The sequence below is a fragment of the Pimephales promelas genome, chromosome 2 (genome assembly GCF_988280905.1).
Source record: "Pimephales promelas chromosome 2, fPimPro1.hap1.1, whole genome shotgun sequence".
Taxonomy (NCBI): domain Eukaryota; kingdom Metazoa; phylum Chordata; class Actinopteri; order Cypriniformes; family Leuciscidae; genus Pimephales; species Pimephales promelas.
The window spans coordinates 52,405,557-52,413,056 of NC_142770.1; positions in this window are offsets into that span (position 1 = coordinate 52,405,557).

Genomic DNA, 7,500 nt, shown 5'->3' on the forward strand with positions numbered 1-7,500 from the left:
CCGTTTTAGGACCGTCTTGGCACCGACGGAAGCTCCGCCGCGCCCACCGATACCGTCTCGCCCCGGGCACGAAGCGCCCTCCCGGGTGACCGGCCCGGGAGGCGGGCCGTCCTGGTAAACTCTTTCGACTTCACGTTTAGGGACTCTGTCCCTTTTTTCCGGAGGGGGGCCTTTTCCTCCAGAGCGCCCTGGTTACCGCCTGCCTGCCGACCCCAGACGACGCATCCTCCCCAGGATGTCGGAAACCGATACCGAGCAACGCTTTTTTTTTTGGTCCGTCACCTTGTCCGAGCGGGGCTCTCGTCCCCTTCCTCGACAAAACCCCGAAGGCCCGTTTTAGGACCGTCTCGGCACCGACGGGTGCTCCGTTCACGCCCACCGATACCGTCTCGCCCCGGGTCCGAGGCACCCACCCACCAGGTCACCGGCCATGGAGACGGGCCGGCCCTGGGGAACTCTTTCGACTTCACGTTTACGGACTCTGTCCTTTTTTTCCGGAGGGGGGGCCTTTTCCTCCAGAGCGCCCTGGTGACCGCCTGCCTGCCTGCCTGCCGACCCCAGATGACGCATCCCCGCCTGGATGTCAGAAACCGATACCGAGCACCATTTTTTAGCCCGTCGCCTTGTCCGATTGGGGCGCTTGTCCCCTTCCTCGACAAAACCCCGAAGGCCCGTCTCAGGACCACCTCGGCACCGACGGGGGCTCCGCCAGGCAGACGCATTCGCTCGTGCCCGAAAACGAGGCGCTCTCCCCGGTCGCCAGCCGGGGGAGGTTCGTTAGCATTGGGAATCTCGTTCGCACGCAACAGCACGGACACTCGCCGTTTACCCAGACCGACCGTTCGACAAGCATATGCCTGGGGTGCACTTTTTCCATAAAACCAGCCCGTCTTTTCCTGGAGGTCTCGTACTTCCAGAGCTCCGACGGGGGCGCAGTCTGGATTTTATATGCCCACCCAGAGCGAGTCTGAGTGGGACTCACGACGGTCTGATCAATGGTAGGGGGTGCTCTGTGTTTTGCACCACCACACTTGCCCTCTTCCATACAGCCCCGAAGGCCCGTTTTAGGACCGTCTTCCCTCCAGGTCGAGCTCCAGGGGGTGTCGGGCGAATCTGACTCTGGCCCAGGACGGGGCCACCCTCCCTGGGCTGGCCAGGGAGGTCTGAGACCATGGAGCTTTAGAACCACACCACGTCATTGGACTTAGTCGATTTTACTCAAATTTTTTGGCACCAGAGCCGGACCCCGCCACGCGCGCCGGGCTCGTGCCCAGGAAAGACGCACCCTGCCTGGGGTGCACTTTACATAAAACCGGCCTGTCTTTTCCTGGAGGTCTCGTACTTCCAGAGCTCCGACGGGGGGGCGTAGTCTGGATTTTATATGCCCACCCAGAGCGAGTCTGAGTGGGACTCACGACGGTCTGATCAATGGTAGGGGGTGCTCTGTGTTTTGCACCACCACACTTGCCCTCTTCCATACAGCCCCGAAGGCCCGTTTTAGGACCGTCTTCCCTCCAGGTCGAGCTCCAGGGGGTGTCGGGCGAATCTGACTCTGGCCCAGGACGGGCCACCCTCCCTGGGCTGGCCAGGGAGGTCTGAGACCATGGGGCTTTGAACCCACGTCACGCCATTGGACTTAGTCGATTTTTCTCAATTTTTTTGGCACCAGAGCCGGACCCCGCCACGTGCGCCGGGCTCGTGCCCAGGAAAGATGCACCCTGCCTGGGGTGCACTTTTCAGAAAACCAGCCTGTCTTTTCCTGGAGGTCTCGTACTTCCAGAGCTCCGACGGGGCGTAGTCTGGATTTTATATGCCCACCCAGAGTGAGTCTGAGTGGGACTCACGACGGTCTGATCGCTGGTAGGGGTCCTCTGTGTTTGCCACCACCACGCTTCCCCCTCTCTCATACATCCCCGAAGGCCCGTTTTAGGACCGTCTTCGCTCCAGGCGGAGCTCCAGGGGTGGCGGGCGAATCTGAATCTGGCCCAGGACGGGCCACCCTCCCTGGGCTGGCCAGGGAGGTCTGAGGGCATGGAGCTTTGGAACCACACCACGTTATTGGACTCTGTCTATTTTTTCCCCCAAACTTTGGCACCAGAGCCGGACCACCACACCATGTGCGCTGGGCTCGTGCCCAGGAAAAGATGCACCCTGCCTGGGGTGCACTTTTCAGAAAACCAGCCTGTCTTTTCCTGGAGGTCTCGTAACTTCCAGAGCTCCAGCGCGGCGTAATCTGGATTTTTACATGCCCACCCAGAGTGACTCTGAGTGGGACTCACGACGGTCTGATCGCTGGTAGGGGGTCCTCTGTGTTTGCCACCACCACGCTTCCCCTCTCTCATACATCCCCGAAGGCCCGTTTTAGGACCGTCTTCGCTCCAGGCGGAGCTCCAGGGGTGGCGGGCGAATCTGAATCTGGCCCAGGACGGGCCACCCTCCCTGGGCTGGCCAGGGAGGTCTGAGGGCATGGAGGTTTGGAGCCACCGCACATTTTTTGTACTTTGTCGTTTTTCGAGATCTGGGCTTCAGAGTCGAGCCCAGGCTCCGTTTCAAGGTGGGCATTGGGCTTCGTTCTTGCCCAGGAGACCCGCACCCTGCCTGGGATGCACTTTTCAGAGAAACCGGGCCGCCTTTTCCTGGAGGTTCTCGTGTTTTTCAGAGCTCCACCACAGCAGAGATTGAATCCTCTTCCCCAGCCAGAGTGCACCCTCTCTGGCTTGGGTGAGTGCCTTGAGTGCCCTGGAGGTCCGAACCAACAGCACGTTTATGGACTTTGTCTATTTTTCCAAATTCGACTCCAGAGTCAAGCCGGCCAAGGGGCTCTCTGAAGGCCCCTCTCTCCCTCCCTCATCCTCTACAAGAGCCCCATGGTCCGTTTTAGGACCGTCTTCGCTCCAGGCGGAGCTCCAGGGGTGGCGGGGGAAATCTGAGTCTGGCCCAGGACGGGCCACCCTCCCTGGGCTGGCCAGGGAGGTCTGAGGGCATGGAGGTTTGGAGCCACCGCACCTTTTTGTACTTTGTCGTTTTTCGAGATCTGGGCTTCAGAGTCGAGCCCAGGCTCCGTTTCAAGGTGGGCATTGGGCTTCGTTCTTGCCCAGGAGACCCGCACCCTGCCTGGGATGCACTTTTCAGAGAAACCGGGCCGTCTTTTCCCTGGAGGTTTTCGTGTTTTTCAGAGCTCCACCACAGCAGAGATTGAATCTGCTTCCCCAGCCAGAGTGCACCCTCTCTGGCTTGGGTGAGTGGTGCCTTGAGTGGCCAGGGCCAACATCACCCACGGGCATCGGGCTTTATTCGTGCCCATGAGACCCGCACCCTGCCTGGGATGCACTTTTCAGAGAAACCGGGCCGTCTTTTCCTGGAGGTTTCGCGTTTTTCCAGAGCTCCACCACAGCAGAGATTGAATCTGCTTCCCCAGCCAGAGTGCACCCTCTCTGGCTTGGGTGAGTGCCTTGAGTGGCCAGGGCCAACATCACCCACGGGGCATCGGGCTTTATTCGTGCCCAGGAGACCCGCACCCTGCCTGGGATGCACTTTTCAGAGAAATCGGGCCGTCTTTTCCTGGAGGTTTCGCGTTTTTCCAGAGCTCCACCACAGCAGAGATTGAATCTGCTTCCCCAGCCAGAGTGCACCCTCTCTGGCTTGGGTGAGTGCCTTGAGTGGCCAGGGCCAACATCACCCACGGGCATCGGGCTTTATTCGTGCCCATGAGACCCGCACCCTGCCTGGGATGCACTTTTCAGAGAAATCGGGCCGTCTTTTCCTGGAGGTTTCGCGTTTTTCCAGAGCTCCACCACAGCAGAGATTGAATCTGCTTCCCCAGCCAGAGTGCACCCTCTCTGGCTTGGGTGAGTGCCTTGAGTGGCCAGGGCCAAAATCACCCACGGGGCATCGGGCTTTATTCGTGCCCAGGAGACCCGCACCCTGCCTGGGATGCACTTTTCAGAGAAATCGGGCCGTCTTTTCCTGGAGGTTTCGCGTTTTTCCAGAGCTCCACCACAGCAGAGATTGAATCTGCTTCCCCAGCCAGAGTGCACCCTCTCTGGCTTGGGTGAGTGCCTTGAGTGGCCAGGGCCAACATCACCCACGGGGCATCGGGCTTTATTCGTGCCCAGGAGACCCGCACCCTGCCTGGGATGCAGATCGGTTTGTGTGAGTCCTGGTTGGGTGAGCGTTACCCTTCTACATCACCCCCAAGGCCCGTTTTAGGACCGTCTCGGCTCCGGGCGGACAGCCGGGGGGCAGGGGGCGAATCTGCCTCCGGCCCGGGTCGGAGCTCCCTCCCCGGGGCCGTGCGTGGAGACCCGTCGCGCCCGGAGCTCCCGTGCAACCCCACGTTTTGGACTTGGGTTTTGGAGCGAGCGAGCGGGGTCGAACCCCGGGGGCCGAGCCGCCACGGAGTCCCCGAGCCCCGGGGACGAAGCCCCGGGAGCGAGGTCCCTCCGTGGAGGCGCGAGCCCCCAGGGCCCGGCCGCCCGCCCGGGGAGGAGAGCGCACGCTCCCCTACCCCTCAAAACCCACGTGGCTGGTTGCAGCAGACCCTGTGCACCGGAGGTTCCTCCAGGAGCGCGGGGCTGGGTGCTCTAAGCCCAAGTCATACAGGCAACCATGCCTCCCCGGGACTCCCCCTGCGAGCGGCGGCTGTTTGAAGGACGGTAACCCCACTGCACGGGGCTTCAAACGACCGTAGCTCGCCGAAGGCGGCTCCGATCGACGCCAAATTTTTATGGGCTGGAGAACGGGACGAGACCTTTCGAATGAGACCGCCCCCAGCCCCGTGGGCCCCCGGGGGCCCGAGATACGGGCCCCCAAAGCGCCCCGGAAGCGGAAAAACGCAAATATCTCGCCGAAAACTCGACGTGCCCGGCCGAGGCCGGGCTCATTCGAACCGTCTCGCCGAGCTGAACGCGTCCATATGCGTTTCGTCGTTTTTGGTCGAGTATTCGCGGAGATATCGGCCGAAAACCCTCGGCCGCGCTCTGAAATGGCGCCCGCCGATGACGTCACGATCCCGGGAGAAAATCGCCCGTATCTCCGCGACGCGAAGGCCCAGAGAGCTCAAATTTGGGTGGCGAGGTCCCACGGGGGCCCTCGCTCGAACCAGGGCGGCGGCGGGCCCCGGGGACGCCCCCTACCGGATCGCCGTTCGCCGGGACCCCCGACTTTGAACGGCTATAACTCGGGGACCCGGGCGAGTTGGACCTCGTGGGTGGGCTCTTTCGAAAGGCCCCGTCCGGCACTACGGTCGATTCGAGTTTGGGGAAGATTGGCCCAGGGGTTCGCGAGATATAAGCCAAAAAACGCCGCGCCTTTGACCGGGCCTAACTCCCTGACCCCGAGGCCCCCGGGGACGCGGGTGGCCTCTTTGGATAGGGCCCCTCGAGGCCTACGGAAGACCCGAGTTTGAAATTTTTTCGCCCGGCCGTCTTCGAGATATCGGCGAAAAACGGAATCTTCCCGTCCGGTGGGTGGGTGTGGGTGTCTCCGGGGGGCGGGGGGACTTCCAGGACCCCGGGGGGGGGGCCACCTGGCCGTGCCCGAGGACGGTGCACCTCCCTGGGTGTGCCGTCAGAGCCTCCGGGGCCCCGGAAGTCCCCGCCCGCTGCACGTTTTCGGACTTTGAGGGATTTTCGGGCCCGGAAAAGGGCCCCGAATTCGAACGCACGTAGCTCGGGGACCCGGGGGCCCAGACACCGGACTCGGGTCAAGTGTGGCGTCCCGGCGGGCCCCTCGCAAAGAGCCCGCCCCCGAGCTCCGGGGCCCCCGGGTCCCGGAGAAAAGGGGCCCGACGTGTCGGGGGGGCGCCCGGGAAGGAAAGGTCCCAGGGGCCCGGGGGAGGCGGGTTCCGAGAGGGCCCGTGGGGAGCCCCCGACACCCGAAAGGGCGAGCCGCTGGGACCTCCCCTCTCCGAGATACGGGCCGTTTTCTCCGAAAGTCGCCCGCGCGTAACGGGGCCCATCTCGGGACCGGGAGGTCCCAGCGGCTCGCGGCGGCGGGTGCGGGGCCCGCTCTCGGGGACCTTGCTCCTCCCGCCGTCCCGAGCCACGGGGACCTTCCGGTCCCGAGATACGGCCACTTCCTGTCCAGCTTTGACCGGGTGTAACTCGAAAAGTAAGCCGAGTTGGGGCTCCACACTCGGGGCTATTGGGGGCCTCTGGGAGGGCCCCACACGCCGGGTGTATGGGGCCCCAACTCGGCTTGGTTCCGGAGATATGGCCCTTTAAAGTTTCAACTTTGACCGGCTGTAACTCGAAAAGTGAGCCGAGTTGGGGCTCCACACTCGGGGGTATTGGGGGCCTCTAGGAGGGCCCCCCACGCCGGGTGTATGGGGCCCCAACTCGGCTTGGTTCCGGAGATATGGCCCTTTAAAGTTTCAACTTTGACCGGCTGTAACTCGAAAAGTGAGCCGAGTTGGGGCTCCACACTCGGGGGTATTGGGGGCCTCTAGGAGGGCCCCCCACGCCGGGTGTATGGGGCCCCAACTCGGCTTGGTTCCGGAGATATGGCCCTTTAAAGTTTCAACTTTGACCGGCTGTAACTCGAAAAGTAAGCCGAGTTGGGGCTCCACACTCGGGGGTATTGGGGGCCTCTAGGAGGGCCCCCCACGCCGGGTGTATGGGGCCCCAACTCGGCTTGGTTCCGGAGATATGGCCCTTTAAAGTTTCAACTTTGACCGGCTGTAACTCGAAAAGTAAGCCGAGTTGGGGCTCCACACTCGGGGGTATTGGGGGCCTCTAGGAGGGCCCCCCACGCCGGGTGTATGGGGCCCCAACTCGGCTTGGTTCCGGAGATATGGCCCTTTAAAGTTTCAACTTTGACCGGCTGTAACTCGAAAAGTAAGCCGAGTTGGGGCTCCACACTCGGGGGTATTGGGGGCCTCTAGGAGGGCCCCCCACGCCGGGTGTATGGGGCCCCAACTCGGCTTGGTTCCGGAGATATGCCCGTTTGAAGTTGCAACTTCTACCCAGTCTAATAATCCCAAAATAATAATTAAATAAAAAAAAAAATAATAATAAAAATAAAAATAAGCCGAGTTGGGGCTCCACACTCTGGGCCTGGGGGGCACCACTAGGAGATCCCCCTGTGCCCAGAGCGTGGAGCCCCGAATCGGCTTTCCACACCACTCACACCGGTTTCTGACTACCTTAAGAGAGTCATTGTTAGTCGCGCAGTTTACCCGACTCTGGGAACCGGGGCTTTGGGCTTGGGGGAGACCCACCGCTCGCCCCCTAACACGTCGGGGGGGACCAGGGGGCACCCGCCTGGACCCCCTCAGCCCCACTTCGGAGAACCAGAACGCTGGCCAGGGACCCCCACGGCGGTTGAAGTTTGAACTTCTACCCGGTGCATCCCGAAAAATTGAAAAAATAAAATAAAATAAGATAATAATAATAATAATAATAATAATTTTAAAAAAAATAAGCCGAGTTGGGGCTCCACACTCTGGGCCTGGGGTGGACCACTAGGAGATCCCCCTGTGCCCAGAGCGTGGAGCCCCAA